General features: G+C 45.9%; 1 protein-coding gene across 2 annotated transcripts in view; it reads left to right on the plus strand.

The window, feature by feature from the left end:
• Positions 1–22,039, plus strand: part of SBK1 (SH3 domain binding kinase 1) — a 75,987-nt gene that overhangs the window by 13,503 nt on the left and 40,445 nt on the right. Inside the window, exon 1 of one of the 2 annotated variants that reach the window (XM_083710993.1) lies at positions 21,096–21,669. The exons of the other annotated variant lie outside the window; for it this stretch is intronic. The gene's annotated coding sequence lies outside the window, so the exon portion shown is untranslated. Of the gene's footprint in view, positions 1–21,095; positions 21,670–22,039 lie in introns of those variants that run through there. 2 annotated transcript variants of the gene reach the window in all.

A 22,039-nucleotide genomic window follows, 5' to 3' on the forward strand; every position in this document is an offset into this window, starting at 1 on the left:
TCGGAGCCCTTCCGCAAAGGATGCAGCTTTGCAGTTTGTCCTTCTCACCAGGGGACAAGCACTGGCAGAGCTCGGCTGTTCTGGCAGAGTTCCTTCCTCCCTGTAGGCCAGAGTCCAACCTGCAGTGGGCAAAGGGGCAGTTATCCATTTGTGTTATTTATTGCCTTCCTTGCTGCGCTCCCAACACATATAATGAAGGTGAACTGCATGGGCTATAGATAGCTGTCCCAGAGCATCCTGGCTTTGCGGTCTCCCTTCTTATTCCTCTGTCCCATCCTGCGGCTCCACAGGGTAATTAAAGGATCTCTCAGCCATACATTATTCACTGACATAAAGGCTGCAGATGGATGTCAAGGGGGTGGTGGAGGTCAAGGGGAATAATCTGGGCAAGAGCCAGACTCAACAGTGGGGGGCAGGTTCATGTTTAGGAGCCAGGGGCTGTTTCCGATGCTCAGAGTAAACTCCTTCAGGTTAATGGGCATGGGTGGCACTGTGGGTTAAACCACAGAGCCTAGGACTTGCCACTCAGATGGTCGGCAGTTTGAATCCCCGTGACGGGGTGAGCTCCTGTTGTTCAGTCCCAGCTTCTGCCAACCTAGCAGTTCGAAAGCACGTCAAAGTGCAAGTAGATAAATAGGTACCGCTCCGGCGGGAAGGTAAACGGCATTTCCGTGCGCTGCTCTGGTTTGCCAGAAGTGGCTTAGTCATGCTGGCCACATGACCCAGAAAAACTGTCTGCAGACAAACGCCGGCTCCCTCGGCCAATAAAGCAAGATGAGTTCCACAACCCCAGAGTCAGTCACGACTGGACCTAATGGTCAGGGGTCCCTTTACCTTTAACTTAGGCATGCTGATTTCAGTGGGTCTTCTGTGAGCGGAGCTTACACAACCCCAGGTCTCCACTGAATGTATCAAAAGGACATGGGTGCAATTTGCAAGGGTGAAATGCTGCCCATTCTGCTTTCTCATTTTCTCAATCTTAAACTCAGCTCTTCACATTTCCACATCAGTTTGCAAACTCTTTTTTCATCAGAAACAAGCCACTCACCAACGTTTTAATGTGCCTTTCTCCAGATATACAGTGGTATCTTGGTTCTCGAACTTAATCCGTTCCGGAATTCCATTCCAAAACCGAAGCATTCTAAAACCAAGGCATGCTTTCCCATAGAAAGTAATGCAAAATGGATTAATGTGTTCCAGACTTTTAAAAACAACCCCTAAAACAGCAATTTAACATGAATTTTACTATCTAACGAGACCATTGATCCATAAAACCAAAGCAATCAACAATGTACTGCAGTCACACAATCAATCAATCAGTAGCTGAAATGGGTTCCACACAGTCACAAAAACAAAACAAAAAAGCAGCCAAAGCAAAAATGCAAAATAAATAGCAAAAACAGACAGACCTCAGCGTAACACTCAAAACAGAAGTGTTGTACTCAAATTGGAAGCGTAACTCTCAAAATGGAGCATGTTCGGCTTCTGAAAAAAGTTTGCAAACCAGTACACTTACTTCCAGATTTGCAGTGTTTGGGTTCCAAGTTGTTTGAGTACCAAGGTGTTTGAGAACCAAGGTACCACTGTATCCACATTCATATGTACAATTTTGCCTCATATGTGCATTTTTTTGCAAATAACTTATCTGCATTTTATGGGCACTCTACCCCAGTCTATGCATTTCTGTACAGTTACTTTGGCTGGAGAACTGCATTGCAAACTTTGGAGAAGTGAGGATGTCAAAGGGTAGATGACATTTGGTTTGCATATCAGTTTGGAAAGTGCAAATTAGGTCTGTTCCCCTTTAAATGTGAACAGAATCTATTCCCCCCCCCCATTCATAATGGAGGAGCAGGGCTAACCCTTTGTTAAGGAGCCCAGATGTGTTTGCTGTGGCTTGGAGAATATTGTGGTTGGTTTTACCATGAGGTTTGCACATGCTGTGGAAATGCAAGGTAGTGAAAAAATGTATACCAAGAAATGCATGTAGCAAACTAAGGCATACATTAAAAAATGCATGCACTGGTGAAAAGAACATACAAAAAATGCATTATTTTAGGAGAAACTGTTTTGCAAGAACATGCATGCCAGGCCAAATAGCATACAAAATTGCATTTATGAAGAAAAAATCGCACTATTTTCATGAATTTTGATGGTTTTTCTGATGTGAAAATTCATGAAAATAGTGCAAATTGGTGAAAAGAACGTACAAAAAATGCATTATTTTGGGAGAAACTGTTTTGCAAGAACATGCACACCAGGCCAAATAGCATACAAAATTGCATTTATAAAGAAAAATTCGCACCATTTCCATGAATTTAGATGGTTTTCTGTAAACTGATGTGGAAATGTGGAGAACTGAATTTAAGTTTGGAGAAATTGAAAGAAACTGAAACTGCCCATCTCTATCCCCCACCTGACCCCCTGGTTTTCTATTTTTCTTTTCCAATTCACACTCAATATTCCATTGCTACTGAGCATGCTCAGTTGTCATCTGACTGCTTTGGGTTGGTTTTTTTTGGAGCGGAGTACCATTCCCTCTTAGGCTTCTTAAAAGAAGTGGGTTATTGGTTCTTCTGCAAACTCCTAGGTTCCCCTGAGCCTGCTGAGACCTCTCTCTTGTTTTTTCGTGCCCCTGTTTTGACTTCACTTCCATTGGCACTCACCCACTGAGTTCGCTCTTACAAGGAGCGGTGGTGGAGAAACCCTATACTCGCAGGACAAAACAAATGCAGCCAGAAAACTCAGACTTGGTAGCCAACTGACCTTTCAGAACTCCTCCTAGCATGCCAACCCACCAGACAAAATTCCTTCTATTAAGTATTCCAAGTGGAAATCTGAGGGATGGGACGGATGTGGCAACTCTATCCTGCCCAGTTGTGCCTGCTTTTCATTTCTTCCTTCCTTCCTTCCTTCCTTCCATCCATCCATCCAACCCACCCACCTCAAACTCTCAAGATTAATAAGCAGCTGTCATGCCACTCCCTAACAAACTCCAAATTAATTACCTGGCCTCATTTGTGGAACAGAACCAACTATATATATATAAAATATTTTATTAGTTGAATATAAGAACAACATATAATCAAATACAAGCAATAAAATACAGTTTTCCCCTAACCCCCCCCCAAACAACCCCAACTACGTCCAGGTAATTACATTAGTAATATAATCAAATGAAAAATTATTTCTACAGTTGTTGGTTTAAAAAATATCATTCCACATGCTCCCATGTGTCTTAGGTGGTTTAAATGCATGTTCTTTCTTTGATGCATATATAATAAAGGAGGACCACGTTATGTAAAAGTTATGTAGTTTCTCACGTTGTTTTCTTTCACGTGCCCTTTCTGTTAACTTTCCCATCAAAATTAATTCCCAGACTTCATATAGGTTCATGTTTAATGTCCTCCAGTCTCTAGCAACAGCAAGATGTGCTGCAGTTATAAGATGCACAATTAAGTCTTTGTCTCTAAGATTTTGTGCTTCATCTGCAAATATAGAAAGCAATGCTATTTTGGAACATTATCATTTTAACCCTTCCCCGTCCATCAACCGAAAAGAGCCTCCCCTATGAGGAAAAGTTGCAGCATTTGGGGCTTTCTAATTTAGAGAAAAACTAAATAAGAGTGGATATGAGAGACATTTATAAGATGATGCACAGCGTAGAGAAAGTCAAAAGAGAAAAGTTTTTCTTACAAACTAGAACTTGTGGCCGCCCAGTGAAGCTGAATGTTGAAAGATTCAGTACAGACAAAATAAATGACTTCATCATGCAGAGTTAAACTGTGGAGCTCTGCAACCAGAGAGACATTGATGGCCACCAATTTGAATGGTTTCTAAAAGAGGATTGGACTAATTCATGGAGGATAAGGCTATCAGCGGCTACTAGGCATGATGGCTATGCTCTGCCTCCATGGTCAGAGACAGTAATACTTCTTAAAACCAGTTGCTGAAAACCACAAGAGGACTCTTGTGCTCGACTCCTCTTTGAGTTTCCAGTGGTGTAGCATGGGTTGCCAGTGCCCGGGGCCATGGGGAGGGTCATGAGAGAGAGGGAAACGGACAGAGTACAGTGGTATCTCAGGTTAAGAACTTAATTCATTCTGGAGGTCCGTTCTTAACCTGAAACTGTTCTTAACCTGAGGTACCACTTTAGCTAATGGGGCCTCCTGCTGCCGCCACACGATTTCTGTTCTCATCCTGAAGCAAAGTTCTTAACCTGAGGTACTATTTCTGGGTTAGCGGAGTCTGTCCTGAAGCATCTGTAACCCAAAGTACCACTGTACACATGTACATTCTACTGCCTAATGGTGTCCGCATCACCCAGGAGATCACAGTCGCAGAGATAAGAAAAGAAGAGCTGTTCCATTGTCTAGAGAAGCTGCGTCCTGGTTCACATGGATGAGCTGTTTTCAATGGAGCCCAGCAACAGAAGCATGCGGCTGTATTGACGCAGCACCGGGTGTTGAAATTTTGCGTCCTTAACCATCTTCTGCCCAGGGCAACCACCCCTTGTGGGAACCCCATGCTGTGCCACTGAGAGTTTCCCACAGGAATCTGGTTTGCCACTGTGAGAACAGGATGCTGGACCAGATGGGCCATTGGCCTGATCCAGCCGGCTTTTCTTATGTTCCTATGATATCCCCTGCCTGAAAGCCTTGACAGCCACTGCCATTAGTGCAGACAATACTGAACTGGCAAACCAATCATCTGACTCAGTATAAGGTGGCTTCCGATGTTCGGCTGGCCATCCCACTTAGAAAATGCCAGCTGGTCTAGAAGGACTAGCCAGAGCGGACACAGCAGGCTGGGCAAAGGTGGGGGGGGGGTCTGGCTGCGATCTGACCCCAGCTGGGAATGTGCTCTTCTCCTGCCACCCTTGCAAGGCACACGGCAGTGGCGGCAGCTGTTTCCTTGGCTCCCCCTTTGCTTATTAGCTCTGAAACACATTAGCAAGCAGGGTGCGGGAGGAAGCCGGGGAAGGCAAGTATCACTTCAGAGTCCAGAAATAGTTAGGGAGTGCTAATGCCTCCCTTCCTGCAGAAGTCAGGTTGGAGGGGGGTGGAGAGACACACATTGGCACATTGAACCGTTTCCATTTTGGGACACACTGATGGGACCTCGGCCAGGCTGCTGCTCTCAAAGCTATCCCCAAATCTGCTTGTCTCCGTTTGCCTCCTTATCAAGCTGTGGCTGAAATCACACACACGTAGGTGATGGAAGCAAGGACCTCTGCCAGAGAACAGCTGCCAGTTGGCATAGCCATTATGGAGCCAGATGGGCAAAGAGTATTTCCTGGTGTAATGCAGCTTCTATGCCCCCTTGGCATTTCCAGGGTCTTTTCAACTAGAGACTCCAGAGGTTGACCCGGTTACCTTATGTAGGAACCCTAGGAACGTGCAGAGTCAGACCATGGGCCCATCTAGCTCAGTATTGTCCACACTAACTGGCAGCTGCACCCCAGGGTTTCAAGTGAAGCCTCTCTTAGCCCTAAAAAGGTAAAGGGACCCCTGACCATTAGGTCCAGTCATGGCTGACTCTGGGGTTGCAGCGCTCATCTCACTTTATTGGTCGAGGGAACCGGTGTACAGCTTCCGGGTCATGTGGCCAGCATGATTAAGCTGCTTCTGGCGAACCACAGCAGCACACGGAAACACTGTTTACCTTCCCGCCAGAGTGGTACCTATTTATCTACTTGCACTTTGATGTGCTTTTGAACTGCTAGGTTGGCAGGACAGGGACTGAGCAACGGGAGCGCACCCCGTTGCGGGGATTCGAACCGCCGACCTTCTGATCGGCACGTCCTAGGCTCTGTAGTTTAACCCACAGCGCCACCCATGTCCGCTCTTAGCCCTTAGGAGATTAAACTTGGGAACTGCTGCACGCAAAGCAGATGCCCTACCACCCACTTACAACTCTTCACTATTCTGAGTGGTCCATCGAGCTCAGTAGTGTCTACACTGGCTGGCAGCAGCTCCCCAGGGATTCAGACCAAGGCCTCTGCCCAAACATCTGCCTGCTACAGGCAAGGCAGAGATGTCCCTTTGCACATAGTGGAGCTTACTTCTGAGTAGCAGTGCCTGAGACCGAGGAACACAGACTGGATTTTCCTTTATTCGTTTGTAACATTACTGGTTGTTCTAAGGGCAATTACTTTAACATTTGCTTGTGATGCTGATTGTTAGCTAGATGAGGAAATGAAGTTTTTATTTTATTCCGCAAACCGTGCTGAGATCTTAACATGAAGGGTGGTATAGAAATCTAATAAAGAAATAAAAGAAATAATAAATTAAGTTGGAGTGTAGTAGCAATCTAATAATGACCCTGAGATACATGGAAACGGGCTAAGGGAAGCAAGCACAGCCCATGCTTTTGGGCTGCTAATGAAGGGTCATTGGATGGGTTGTATCTTTAAAAAATGAGCAACAACATGACTGAAATATAAACAGGTAGAGCATGCGGTTCTTGTACAACAATATGTGGAAACGGTGAAAACAATTGGAGAGGTGTGGAACCACAGAGTGCTTCAGCAGACCAAATGGATTTGGAAAATGCGTATTTTCAGCTGTGATGCAGATTTGGCCTGAGATTATAGTGTACATTTCCCAGAGTGGTTTAACCATCAATCCCTCTCCTTCTCAAGGATCTTTTGAAATTGTAGCTCTGTGAACTGAAAAAGGGTTTCCTAACAACTCTCAGCACTGCAGTTCCTGGGATTTGGGGGAAGCTATGGCAGTACACTAGCACTTTAAATGTTTGCGGTGGATGTGGCCAATGTCCTCTGTGATGTTTGGACAGAAGGCTTCAAGCTTTCCTTTGTTATTTATTGCTTTCCTACAATAAGGCAAAATAGTCACTAGAGGGCACTTCAGCCTCAGATTATGCAACAGGAATTGTCCTTTGTGAACGTGTTTCTCCCAAAGAAGATTCCTTGGGTGATAGATGTGAGACTGTTTTATTAAAGCTATTTATAGACTGCTCAATTACCGAAGTTTCTAAGTGGGGTGCATAAAAATGAAAAAGCATACAATGGATAAGAGCAATTAAAATTAATCACAGAAACAGAAAACTTCCTAAAAATGCCTGCTGAAATGGAAAGGTCTTTGCCATAAACCTCAAGTTTAGCAGGGAGGGGCCCTGTCTCATCTCAGCTCGGAGGGACTCCCAGAGAAACAGCGAATGCACAGCTTTTGGAGAATGTGAGTTATGCATCTGAACTATGGGGGAACACTAAGAGAGACTCTCCCCAAGATCTCAGTGATCAGGCAGGGATATAAGGCATTTTATTTTATTTTTATTTTGTATTTATTAAATTTATATACTACCCTTCGTCCAAGGACCACGGGGCGATTTACAGTATAAAAACACACAAAAAACCATAATAACAAACTAACTAATAACACACGCGCCCCAAGACACAGTTTTAAAGGTCATAGATTGCTGACTTAGATATGGCCCAGGAGGAGAGGAATGCTTTTGCCTGGCACCAAAAAATACACAATGAAGACACCAAGCGAGTCCCCAGCCTTGTAATGCATATAAAAATATACATACGAATGCAAAGCGTGCATAAAAATCTCCCTGGCATGCTAGCTTTCTAGGGACACGGATTCTTTGTGCAGACGAGTGTTCAGCTATCTGAGCACCCTTTCTGCTGTTTGAAGCAGCATAAGTCAGGCATTCCTCCATGAGATCTAGGCCAGTGTTAAAGGTAAAGGGACCCCTGACCATTAGGTCCAGTTGTGGCCGACTCTGGGTTTGCGGTGCTCATCTCGCTTTACTAGCTGAGGGAGCCGGTGTACAGCTTCCGGGTCATGTGGCCAGCATGACTAAGCCGCTTCTGGCGAACCAGATCCGTGCACGGAAACGCCGTTTACCTTCCCGCCGGAGCGGTACCTATTTATCTACTTGCACACTGACATGCTTTTGAACTGCTAGGTTGACAGGAGCAGGGACTGAGCAACGGGAGCTCACCCCATCACAGGGATTCGAACCTCCGGCCTTCTGATTGGCAAGTACTAGGCTCTGTGGTTTAACCCACAGTGCCAACTGTGTCCCAGGCCAGTGTTAAGGCCATACAAATAAGTGGCAACAATTTTAGATTGGAGAAAGGTGCCCATTAAGAGCGATATATTCTTACATACCCTGAAAGTAAACCTGACAGGGTATAAGAATGACTGGTGGCTCTGATTTTCTAAGGTGGTGGTGGGGAGGGAAGGGGTGTGCATTGCTCATCATAAGCTGTCCAAATCATGGATGCTGGTGCTGATTATAATATCAGGTAATGGGTTGTATGAGTGAATTATGCATGTCCCAGGCTTGCATTGGGACACACACACACAAACCTCGGTGTGTGTTTTTCTGTAGAATGATGAGCCAACCAAGAGTGAGTCCAACAATACTGGAAGGCTTCCCATTAGAGAGAAAGAGAAAGATAAAGATCCACGTTTCCTTTTGTTGTTGTTGTTTAGTCGTTAAGTCATGTCCGACTCTTCGTGACCCCATGGAGCAGAGCACACCAGGCACTCCTGTCTTTCACTGCCTCCCGCAGTTTGGTCAAACTCATGCTGGTAGCTTCGAGAACACTATCCAACCATCTCATCCTCTGTCGTCCCCTTCACCTTGTGCCCTCCATCTTTCCCAACATCAGGGTCTTTTCCAGGGAGTCTTCTCTTCTCATGAGATGGCCAAAGTATTGGAGCCTCAGCTTCAGGATCTGTCCTTCCAGTGAGCACTCAGGGCTGATTTCCTTCAGAATGGATAGGTTTGATCTTCTATGTCAGCAAAAGAAAATGGGTCCCTGATATATTTTTAAAAATAAGATCGGTACCATGGACAGCTCCCCAGTGAGGAACGGCTTGTTGGCACATTCTTCCTTGGTTTAAGGATTCTGGAATCTTAACACCATCCAGCACAAGACAGTGGCCATACCATACATTTCAAGAACTCTTATACCACTTTAACAGCCATGGGGAATTCCTAGGAACTGTGGCTTGATATGATTTCTGGAAAGCGTAGGTCTGTGAGGTCAGCACCCTTAATGTGTGGCAGGCCCCACAATGCTTTGGAGGAAGCCCTGATTGTTAAAGTGGCAGGAGCATGCTTTAAATGTATGGTGTGGATGTGACCGAAGGAAGCTTTAAGTGTATGGTGTAGAAGCTCCATTTCCATTGGGCTTCTGGGTAGGCATGTCTAGGATTCTGCTGCTAAACATGGCATTTTAGACCAGGGCTGGGGCCCTAAGGCAATATGTACATGCCTTGCTCTTCCCACTTTTGCCTTGGGCCCCACCCCAAACTGGCCCTGAGAAGGCTGCCCAGAAGGGAATGCAGTCTTCAGGCTGAAAAACGGTTCTGCACCCCTGTTATGAACACTTCAAATGTATCAGATGTGCTCTCTGGACCGAGTTACTCGATTCCACAAGTTTTTCCCTTTTCATAAAACACACACACCAAACCCACCTTCCATGTGCCAGGAAAACATGCTCTATAAATATTTTCCATGTTCCAAAGCTGTGAACCCCCTTAGCAGTTCTGAGTAACATAAATTTCTGAATGTGGCTATTATTAGTGCTAAAAATAATCTGAAGCCATGAAACAAGCAGTGAGACGTGTTGTTGCACGTGGAAGGTACATGCTGTCAGATGCATTATTGTGAGGCTGATTTAGGAAAGGAGAGAGAGAGAGAGAGAGAGAGAGAGAGAGAGAGAGAGAGAGAGAGATCTAAGTTTCCTAGCAGAGCGATGGTTGAAGGAGACTGTTTTTGGTGACAGAAGGCTCTTATTGGCATTCACCCCTTCAGAATCTACACAGAGACCCAAGCTTCACAGGCAGTGGGAGATTCATGATCAGATCTTCCAATGTTGTAAAGAAAAGGAAAAGAACGAGTGTAAAAGGAGCCCGCTGGAGAAGGAGCAAATTGGCTTGGGGAAGCTGCTGTGAGGAAGAGGGAATTCCACTCGTTCCACCCTTCTACTTTGGCTAGCCAACCAGGACTTGCTTCAATTCATATTTAATAGGAATGGGGAATCTTTTTCAGCCTAACCACATTCCCTTCTGGGCAACCTCCTGGGGGCCAGAGGCAAAAGGAGGCAGAGCAATTAATGTTGTGGGTTTGAGCCCCACATTGGGCAAAAAGGCTCCTGCACTGCAGTGGGTTGGACTAGATCAAGCATAGGCAAACTCAGCCTTCCAGATGTTTTGGGACTACAACTCCCATCATCCCTAGCTAACAGGCCCAGTGGTCAAGGGTGATGGGAATTGCAGTCCCAAAACATCTGGAGGGCCGAGTTTGCCTATGCCTGGACTAGATGACCCTCTCGTGGGCTCTTCCATCTCTACAGTTCTATGATTTTCTATAATTGGCTAGTTTCCGAATGCCTGCCCACCCACCCATCCATTGCATCTATATCCCACCTTTTCCTCCAAGGAACTCAAAGTTGCACATGTGGTTCTCTCCTCCCCATTTAATCCCCACAACAATCCTGTGAGGTAGGATAGCCTGAGTGGCAGTGACTGATCCAAATCCACCCAGTCAGCGGGAATTTGAACCCTGGCCTCTCCGGTCCTGGTCTGACACTCTAATCACCACACCATCCATAGCTGTCAACTTTTCCCTTTTCTTGTGAGGAATCCTATTTGGAATAAGGGAATTTCCCTTAAAAAAAGGAAAACGTTGACAGCTATGCACCATGCTGGCCTCTACACCGTAATGTAATACCGTCCTGAACGTCAGTATCACATCTTTGTACATCCTTTTCAGGAATATATGCGTTTGCACATTCAATTTACCCTAGCATATTCATTTTGGTACACATTACATTGCTGGAGAAGTGCACTGCCAAATTTGGAGGTGTGTGGATTTCAAAGGATGGCTGTCTTTTGGTTCTTGTATAGTTCTGGAAACTGCAAAATATGTGAACTTACAATTCGTCCTCACTCCTTTGCCACTTTTAACAGTCATGGCTTCCCCCAAAGAATCCTGGGAGCTGTAGTTTGTTAAGAGTACCGAGAGTTGTCAGAAGACCCCTCTATTCCCCTCACCAAGTTACAATTCCCAGAGTTCCCTGGGAATGAGGGGTTGATTATTAAACCGCTCTGTAAATTGTAGCTCTGGAAGGGGAAAGAGCTGAGGAACCTAAAAAGCCCCAGAGATCTGCTGGTGGTCAGTGTAGATGACACTGAGCTAGATGGACCAATGGTCTGACTCTGTACAGGGCAGCTTCCTATGTCTCCATTTCCTTCTGCCCTTAATTCACAACCACGAGGAGTGGAAGGCTATTTTTTGACAGACCACAGAACCTCTTTTCTGGCAGGCAAAAAGTCCCAGGTTCAATCCCTGACATCTCCAGGTCATGCTGGGAGATACTCCTGCCTGAAAGTGTGGAAAGCAGCTGCCCAAGGCAGACAATATTGCTGTTGGCCAGGTGTGGGGAACCTTTGGTCCTCCAGGTGTTGCTGAGCTACAGCTCCCATTATCCCTGGCTATTTGCCGGGCTGATGGGAGTGGTAGTTCAGCCACATCTGGCAGGCCAGAGGTTCCCCACATCTGAGCTAGATGGCTTGACTCTGAAAGACAGCCTCTTCTGTTCCTGTGAAAGACCACTGTGAGCCCAAGGGGCAGCTGTTCTGACTTGGGTGACAGGCATATCCTTTGATGAAACGAGCGTGCCAGGTGCATGTGCTTGAATCATGAAACCACCTTTACCTCCAGCAGCCTTCCTTACCGTTACTCATCCTACCTGACCTAAAAAGAGACAAGATGAGAGCTTTAAATAGAGAGATGGGAAGGGAAGGGGAGACAAGGAGTTGGAATGGTTTGAATCATAGGCAGCTTGGAGAAGAGAATGATTATATAATAACAAGTCTTATCTTGTACCTTGTGCTTTAAAGTGCTCTGGGAAGGGACGTAGCTCAGTGGCAGAGCAGCTGCTTTGCAAACTAAAGGTGTCTGGTTCAATTCCCAGAATCTCCAGTTTAAAAAAATAAAAACCAGGAAAAGCCTCTGACAGCAGACCCTCCAAGTGTCCCTGTATTCCAGGGACAATCTCAGATTTTCAGAAGCCATCCCCGTTTCTGATTTGATCCCGGAATGTCCCACTTTTCCTTGTTGTTGTTGTTTGTTGTTTAGTCGTTTAGTCGTGTCTGACTCTTTGTGACCCCATGGACCAGAGCACGCCAGGCACTCCTGTCTTCCACTGCCTCCCGCAGTTTGGTCAAACTCATGCTGGTAGCTTCGAGAACACTATCCAGCCATCTCGTCCTCTGTCGCCCCCTTCTCCTTGCGCCCTCCATCTTTCCCAACATCAGGGTCTTTTCCAGGGAGTTTTCTCATGAGGTGGCCAAAGTATTGGAGCCTCAGCTTCACGATCTGACCTTCTAGTGAGCACTCAGGGCTGATTTTCTTAAGAATGGAGAGGTCTGATCTTCTTGCAGTTCATGGGACTCTCAAGAGTCTCCTCCAGCACCATAATTCCAAAGCATCAATTCTTCGGCGATCAGCTTTCTTTATGGTCCAGTTCTCACTTTTCCTTAGGACGTCCCTATTTTCATTGGAGAAATGTTGGAGGGTATGGAGTTATGTGACCCCCCTGAGCCAAGGAGATAAGATACAACCTTGAGAAGACATCTGAAGGCAGCCCTGTATAGGGAAGTTTTTTTAAAAAAAATGTTTAATGTTTTATTATGTTTTTACATATGTTAGAAGCCGCCCAGAGTGGCTAGGGCAGCTCAGTCAGATGGGCAGGGTATAAATAATCAAATTGTTGTTGTCATTTTTATGGAATAGACTGTCCTTATTTTCATCAGAGAAATGTTGGCAGGTATGTGACAGACAGAGCAGGCAATAAGAGTGATGGACACATAGATTGGCTGGGTATAAGGCAGTTTGCTTCTTCTCCTCCATCTGGCTCTCTGCACCAGTCCTGTTCTTTGAGTAAGTCCTGAGCATTCCCTATCTTGCATTCCCATAACATGTGCAAACCTCATGACCAAGCCAGCCACAATACTCTTTGAATGGGAATGGCTGTTAACTGACTCCTTCTGTCCCTCTCTCCCTGCCACCCCTCCCTGGTAGTGAGACAGCAATATCTGAACTGCCCAAGGATTGCTTGTCTAAGGACCCTTGACAGAATAATAAAGCATTAGTAGTGGACGTCTTCTGCTTGAGCTTGTTTTGAGATGGTTCCTCTTTGCCTACCACGTTAGTGCTGTCCTGAGGATGGCGTGTTATAGCTCAGCAAAAGCAGGGCAAAAAGATACCAGAATCTCTGTGGTATAAAATGTTCTGGGATTTCAGCAGGAAGTTACAGGATCTGCACTGACTAGGAATAAAGCAGTATTACTACTGCAAAACCTTTGCAGACACAAACGAAACTGAAAGCACATGTGACCACGCTGATACCAACACGAACGCAAATCATCACGAGCGCACAATGAAAAGGACATCTGGAGGAGGCCTAAGAGCTGGAGTGGGTATTCACAAGCATTTGCAATTTGCCAAATGGCTTTGCCCTTGATATTCTGAATTCAATAGTTGAATCTGTACTTTGTGAAATTTTAGCTTCAAAATCCCAAGCCAATTCACTCTTCCCAGAATCTCTTCGTTCTCTGATTTGGGAAAGCATTGTAAATATCATAAGGTATCAGCTGGCAAAAACAAAACGGGCCAGTGATTAAATGGTGCCATTGGAAAACATTAAAATGAAATGTCAAGTTTTAGAAAGAGTGAGATCAGATATCACTGGATGCGAAACAGAGATTCCAGACTTTTGGCAAAAGTTGTATTCAGAGACTACCTGGAGAAAATTCAACATCAATATTTGCCAAGGAGAATTCTGGGAACAAATTCAAATTCAATTCCAGAGACTGAATCCAATCTAGCTACAAAGTCTCCTTGAAATCAGTGGCATCCATGGTTTCCACAAGACTTCCCTGTGATTAGAGATGAGCGAATCTGTCAATTTCAGCTTCCAATTGTTCCAGTCCTAAGCGAAGGTCAGGTTAGTAGTAGAGCATGTGCTTTGCATGCAGAAGGCCCCATGTTGAATCCTTGGCATTTCCAGCAGGCTTGGGGAAACCCCCGGAAAGACACTGGCAGTCAGTGCAGACAACACTAAGCTAGGGTGGGAGGGTGACTCAAATTAGTCAGGGCATGTTGAATGCTGCTTACCTTTAGGCAAGGTACGTGTTTCTTGGTGGGTAATATGTACCATGTTCAATATTGCTGTAATGAGTTTATTAAAATCATATGAACACATGAACAAAGAAAGAAGCAATATGTTAGTGTGGCACCTCCGTCGACATCAGGCAGCTCTGTTGACATCAGACCTTCTTCACTGTATTCTTTTTCCTGCTTAAAACATTTTGGTTCAGGCAAGCCTATCCAGCTACGTAGGATATGGACATGAGTTTTAAATTCTTTTTAGCTACTGTTGGTTCTAATCACCTTTTGAATGTCTTTAAATACCATTTTTAATTGGTTTCTATCAATAATGTTAATGATAATGATAATGATAATGATGATAATAATGATAATAATAATGATAATAATAATAATAATAATAATAATAATAATAATAATAATTTATTATTTATACCCTGGGTTTCTCCAGCCACTCAGGATGGCTTCCAACAGAACATTAAAAACACAATAAAACATTAAACGTTAAGAACTTCCCTAAAGAGGACTGCCTTCAGATGTCTTCTAAAAGTCTGGTAGTTGTTGTTCTCTTTGACATCTGGTGGGAGGGCGTTCCACAGGGTGGGCGCCACTGCTGAGAAGGCCCTCTGCCTGGTTCCCTGTAACTTGGTTTCTTGCAGCGAGGGAACCTCCAGAAGGCCCTCGGTGCTGGACCTCAGTGTTTGGGTAGAACGATGGGGGTGGAGACGCTCCTTCAGGTATATTGGAACGAGGCCGTTTAGGGCTTTAATGTTTTAGTTTATTTATTTTTAGTAAACCACTTAGAAGTTTCCTTACAATCAAGTGGTAGATAAATTTTGTTACATAAAATAAAGAATTCTAAGGGTCAAACTAGACATTTATTTATTTTTTCATTTATTTATTATTTATTTATTATTTTATCTTCACAACAACCCTCTGAGTTAGGTAGGCAAGTAGGTAGATTAGGCTGAGAGACTGGCCCATGACCACCCAAATGATCTTTGTGACTGAGTGTGGGATTTGAACCCTGGTCTTCCAGGTCCCCATCTGCCACTCAATCACTGCACTACACTGGTGCTAATGATATCATTACAAACACAACTGTGGTTGTTGTTTTTATTTTATTTTTTAAAGAAACCAGAAGGTTTTGATGGGGAGGTCAATTTTTGTTGCCCTCCTGCCTGCTATGGTTATTTTATTTTTTTTAATAAGCACAGTCATTGTGGTTTGTAAGGGTAACTTCCCCCAAAGAAGCTACCAGCCCCTTGAAAAGTTCCAAATTCATCACCATATTCCACTAGCTAAATACAGCTCAAAGCAGGTGATTTGTGGTGGATCTGTGATGGGGGAAAGAAGTAGTTAAAGTTCCCCATGCGCTGTGGTCCAGATGGAAATCCTCCTCTACACACACACACCCTTAATTTTAAAAAGCACCACAGATACGGTTTGCAATTCTTTGTTAAGGTCCATTTTAGACAGTCACCGCTTTAGGACAGGCAGATATCGTACCTGATCTTTGTAAAGTGCCATACTTACATCGATCTCTCCTCTCCCTTTAAATGAATATATCAGGGAAGCTGGGGTGTACAGTTGTGAGAATAGATGTTTGGGAAGGAGATGGTTAAATGGATTCTTAGGTGAAGCAGGAGACAGCACTGGGCGGTTGCCAAGCATCTCTGTTCTTTGGGAAATTATAAGCAGTCCACAATTACCAGGAACTACCTGAAAGGGAGATTCTTCTTCCACCTCCACAGGCTGCATAAACACAATACATTTCTAGCACATGATTTCTTCCCCCAAAGAATCCTGGAGATTGTAGTTTGTTAAGGGTGTCGGAAACCATAGCTCTGTGAAGGATAAATTACAGTTCCCATGATTTTTTTTGTGGGAGAAGTAACATGTTTTAAAGTTCCAGCCTTTCTCAACCTGTGAGTCCCCAGATGTTGTTGAACCACAACTCCCATCACCCCTAGCTAGCAAGGCCAGAACTCAGGATGATGGGAGTTGTAGTCCAACAACACCTGGGGACCCACAGGTTGAGAACCGCTGTACGATAGCATGTATGCAGGCAGACACTCCTTGACTAAGGAGGTTGTCCTCTCACTGTAGAGAAAGGAATCAAAGGACAGCCTGCAGCTTGAGTTGACATGTCCCTTTAAACCATGGTTTAAATAAAACTTAAATAAACCATGGCTTGGTGCAGACATGGGGGAAACCTATTGAACCCCAGGGCCAGATTCTGACTTGGTGAACCTTCTGGGGGCTGCATTCCAATGGTGGGGTGGAGAGTAGAAGACAGTTTCGGTAGGTAACTTGCTCTGTCTCTGAGCCATCATTTGCTCTTGACTGTGTTCCCTAACCCAGCCTCTGTTTAATTGGTGGAGCTCAGGATTCTCCAAAAAACAAAGCAGATGATCCCACAAGCCTGAAGATTCCCCGTATCACTGCTAAAAGAGAACAGATTTTTGACTTTTGGAGTGCTACAAACATACATACGTTCGCTGTGCACCCCCAAAAGCCCAGCCCAGTGTTTGAGTGCTCCTGTCTCTTTAAGAGCCTTTTGGCTGCATTCCAGCTGCTTGAAAGAGAGCTAAAGAAACCCACAAAAGAGGAGGGTGGTGGTGGAGAGTGTGTGTATGTTTGTGTGTGTAGGACAGTGTATGCCTTTGTCAAGCGATGCAAGGTTTTTCTATTCCGGAAAGAATTTTGTGGGGGTGGATGATGAGCAGATAGTTTTTAAATGGTCTTTTAATAGGTTTTTAATCTAGATTTAAGCCACCTTACCATGAAGTCAGGAGTTAATACTCCAATTGATTTTAAATGGAGCTGGATTGCATTCTCAATTTATTTACTTGTAATCTCTTGAGAAAATTTGTTCCCTCCCCCTCAGTTGAACATAAGAAGATCCCTGCTGAGTCCAAAGGACTCTCTTTTCTAGCATTCTGGCCAATTAGATGCCTATAGGCAGAAGCCCACAAGCAAAACAGGAGTTCTATCTGTCTGTCTGTCTGTCTGTCTGTCTGTCTGTCTTGTTGTTTACTGGCTCTTTGCCCTTAAGGTCACAGGGCCGGTTTTTACAACAATTAAAACACAATGTTAAACACAGTTGAAAACAATTTACAATAAGGTGGGTCCTAAAAATATACATCACAGATGTCAAAAGCCAGGGGAAAGAGGTGTGTCTTCAGCATTTCCTGAAAGCTGTATAATGAAGATGCCAGATTGTGGAGTTTCACAGCTTAGGATCTGCCACAGAGGATGCCCTCTCCCAGGCCTAACACCCTTGAACTTGAGCTTGGAAGAACTACCCAGAGCCACCCGCTCTGCCAATCTTAGCATCCAAGGAGGGAAGGAGGGCAATTTTTCAGGTATTGGGGACCTAGGTTGCCCATAGACTCGTTGTTGTTGTTGTTTAATTGTTTAGTCGTGTCCAACTCTTCGTGACCCCATGGAGCAGAGCACGCCAGGCATTCCTGTCTTCCACTGCCTCCCGCAGTTTGGTCAAACTCATGCTGGTAGCTTCGAGAACACTGTCCAACCATCTCATCCTCTGTCATCCCCTTCTCCTTGTGCCCTCCATCTTTCCCAAAATCAGGGTTTTTCTCATAGAATAGACTCATGGAATTCTAGAATTGGAAGTGACCACTACTGTCCTCTAGCCCAACTCCCTGCAATGCAAGAACGTTCGATTCCCACAACTCTGAGATTAAGTCTACCAACTGAGCTTTGGTTAGGGCTTTGGAACACTAATGTGAGCACCTTGAACTGGGCCCAGAAATGCATTGGCTACCAGTGTAGGTTTATGTGAGATCTAAACGAAACCCCAGCCAGTAATCTGGATACTGCATTTTGGACCAGCTGAAGTTTCTGAGTTGTCTTCAAGCACGGCCCCATGTACAGCACATTGCAGTGTTCCAGTCTGGAATAGCCCTCTCCTGCTCATGAGCCCCAGAATGATATTCAGAGGTATCGTGCTTCTCATCCTAGAGGCAGCTTGTGGTTAATCATCATCATCTAGATGTATTACCCGCCCTTTACCATAAGGTCCCTGGGCTGTATATAACACAAGATTAAAATAAATTAAAATGATTCACAATGCAAAGAATAGCATGGGTCCTTAAAAAATTCAGGTGCCAAAAGTCAGGGTAGAGCCCTGATCCTCCAGGAATCTGCATAATGCCTTTAAAAAATCATTCAGATTGGTCGAATTTAGGAAGCTGCCTTATATTGAGTCTGACCATTGGTCCATCTAACTCAGTATTGTCTACACTGACCGGCAGCAGCTGTCTGGGATTTCAGGCAGGGATCTCTCTGACCAGGGATTGAACTGGGGAGCTTTGCATGCAAAGTTGAGTGCTCTACCCACTGAGCCACGGTCCTTCCTCCAAAGATCATCATCACATTTTTTTTATTGATTGCACTTATTAGACACTTTTTTTTTTTACAAAAAGTGAGCTCACTCAAAATATAATAGAAAAATTAAACCAGTATAATAGAAAAATTAAACTAAAAAAGAAGCTTAAAAAACTGCCATACTTAAAAAGCAGCGTAACATATCCCACCCACTGAAGGAAGGCACAATATCTAAATCTCTCCAAGCTTAAGGGCCGAGAGCCTGCCTGTCACCTAAAAGTAGGCAGTGATGGTGCCAGGAGTGCCTCCCTGGAGAGACAATTCCATAAATGGGGAGCCACCACTGAAAAGGCCATTCTTAGTTGCCAACTTTCACACCTGTCTTGGAGATGGCGCAAGGAGAAGGACCTCAGATGATGAATGCTGGTTGTGCCTATGCACAACTCACAGACTTAACAATAAGAACAAGAACATATGTTTAAAGAAGATTGGAAAACGTTCATTGAATATATGGGAAATAGTTGTGTACAGCTGAAAACGCTGGCAGCGTTAAGATAAATTCAACAGTGTAAACAAGTTTTGATGGGTGTAATAATGGAATACTGAATGGTATAATTTTGTAAAATATGCAGGGATTTATGATATGTTAAAATGAACCATAGAAAGGAAATGGGAAGTCATTGATATCTTAAGGATGTAAAATGAGTATTTTAAATAGAAAACTTAATAAAATTATATGCAGATGATGAATGCTGGGTCCAGACTGGTTCATGTGTGGCCTTAGGGTAGCAAATTCCTTCGTTTTACTATATGAAGAAGTCCTTCCTTTTGTCTGTCCTGAGTCTTCCAACATTTGGCTTTAAATATTGTAACCTGTGTTCGTAGGGGAGTCGCTCCAGCCCCCTGGTCATCTGGGCTGCCCTTTTCTTCACCTTCTCCAGATCGGCAATATCCTTGAATGAGTTTTCCGGGAGCTCACCTTTCAGGTGATGTTAGCATCAGAGGCTATTGGCCATGACAGCTAAGCCCTGCAGATATAGCACTACTGTTGGCTGGCTTTAAAAGAGGATTATCCAAATTCATGCAGGGAATGGTTGTCCATGGCTACTTCTACCGTGGGAGCAACAGTGCCTCAGAATGCCAGGTTGCTGGAAATCACAACTGGGGAGGCTGCTTTTGGGCTCAGGTCCTGTTTTCAAGCACAGGGGCGTCTGTGGTCCAAAAAGAGAAGAATCAGAAGGCGGGAATGACTGGATGCATCATTTAACAAGTGTACAAAAGAAGAGGGAGGAGAGAAAGAGAGTACAGTGGTACCTCAGGTTACAGACGCTTCAGGTTACAGACTCTGCTAACCCAGAAATAGTGCTTCAGGTTAAGAACTTTGCTTCAGGGTGAGAACAGAAATTGTGCTCTGGCGGCACGGCAGCAGCGGGAGGCCCCATTAGCTAAAGTGGTGCTTCAGGCTAAGAACAGTTTCAGGTTAAGTACAGACCTCCGGAACGAATTAAGTACTTAACCCGAGGTACCACTGTATATGGAAGAAGCAAGAGAGTTGATGCGGCAACGCTTAAGGATTATATTTTCCATATCAACAGAACCAAGGTCTGCCCAACCCCCTTCCCATTTGCAGCCAAGAAAAATAAACATCAATTCAAGACAAACACACACAGCTCAATGACGAAGTAGGATTGTCAAAATGAAGGGGGGTGTTGCTGGCATTGACTAGCCTTTAACAGCTGCTGGAATTCAGATACAGTATAAAGAAAGTCCAGCTCGGTTGGTCCCTAGGTTTTCTCTTTAGCCATGAGGACTCGCAACTTTGGACGACCCTTTCCAAGGCACATTTTCCCAAATCCAGCAGAGGGCAGTTTGCGTCTGTGCTGATATGTCTGAAACCTCCCCCACTCCACCAGTGGCGTAGCGTGGGTTGTCAGCACCCGGGGCAAGGCAAGTAATTTGCGCCCCCTAACCCGTGGATTTTAGCAGGGTGCAGAGAGCTGCGAGTGCGAGCGAGCGCCCCCCAGATGTTGCGCCCGGTGCCCCCCCTGCACCCCCACGCTACGCCACTGCACTCCACAAATTCCAGAATATCCTCTACGAGAAGTGTCACGAAAGGTGTTTCACCCGCACCCCAATTTCCTGCACCCACAATCCACTTCAGTTCCCCAAATGTCAAAGCAGCATGTCCGGTATTTTTAAGAGGCTTTTTTTCTTCATCCCCCCCCGCGTCCGCCGCATTCACAAGTGAGACGCAAACGTGTAGAAGAAATCCCTTGCGTGGCTTCAGGATTACCCGCCCCCTAGAAGCGGAGAGAAAGAAAGACTTAACCAACAACAGCAGCCAGTCATATGTATATATATATATCAAAGCAACCAGATTAACCCTGATCCTTAAACCCCGACGCTTCTTCCTTTGAACCTTTTGGCAGCCGCTCAAAGCGGTCGCAGCAGCTCGGGCTTGACCTAGAAAACAAGACAGAAATGGGTGAAAGGAAGAGCGTCGGAACCCGAGGCGCTTTAGGACCCGGCGGAGCCGCAGCGGCTTCGCCAAAGCAAGCAGAGCAAGCAGGCAGGCAGGCTGCACACACCGAGCGAAGCGCGGAAGCGCCGGGGAGACCCTGCCCGCTCTCCAGGCAGGCGAGGAGAAGATCCACACACAGACTTTCATTACAGAGAGGCGTAGAACAAAAGGGAGCAGCCACAGGGCGGGCTCGCGTCCATCCACCCATCCAGGCGGGGAAGGAGCGCGCGGCTGGGCTGGGTGGAAGGCGCTGCTTCTTCCTCGCCACGATGCCTGCCTGCTCCGCGGGCTGCAAGCGGCGCTGGCGACCATGGGGCTGCAGCTGAAGGCAGCGGGCTGTTGCTGCTGCAGCCGTCTCCGCCGGTGCTCGCCGCCCGTGCTGCAGAGCCGCTCCCGTCTCGCCCCAGCAGCAGCAGCCGCCGCCGCCGGTGGCCAGCAGCAGCAGCAGCAGCAAGAGGCTGCGGCGCAGTAGTAAGGCGGCCGCGGCGGGCGGCGAGCCCCCTCGGGCGCCTGCCTTGAGCGCGCCGCTCTCCCTGGGCCCGGCGCGATCCGGAGGGAGGAGCGAGCGAGCGGCAGCCCGCGACACAGCCGCCGCGTCTGCGAGGACATGAGGGCAAGAGCCCGCGCCCAGGCAGGTGGGTCCGGCTCTGGATTCTTGGGGGAAAGAAGCAGGATTGGGGCATCGCGGGAATGTGATGTATTGGGGGGGGGTCGGAGCTCTGGACCCCTCCCCCCACGCTTGGAAGCGACTGTGGAGGGGTCTTGGTTTTGGGGGGGTTGCATGTATGTGGGGGGGGGGATCAAGACAGGTGAGATGGAAAGGGGGTTTGTTGTTGGGGGAGAACTGGAGTGGGGTGGGTCTCCCTCTTGCATAGATGCAAGGGGAGGGGGGTAGTTTGGGGAGGGGGCGCGTGCGATTGGGGTGGGGGGTTAGGAACGTGCGCGAGGAGGAAGACGTCTCTCGGTCTACCTCCCCCTTCCCCCTTGGTTTGGGAGAGGTGACTC

Source organism: Podarcis gaigeae, assembly GCF_964106915.1.
Source record: "Podarcis gaigeae genome assembly, chromosome: 14".
Taxonomy (NCBI): domain Eukaryota; kingdom Metazoa; phylum Chordata; class Lepidosauria; order Squamata; family Lacertidae; genus Podarcis; species Podarcis gaigeae.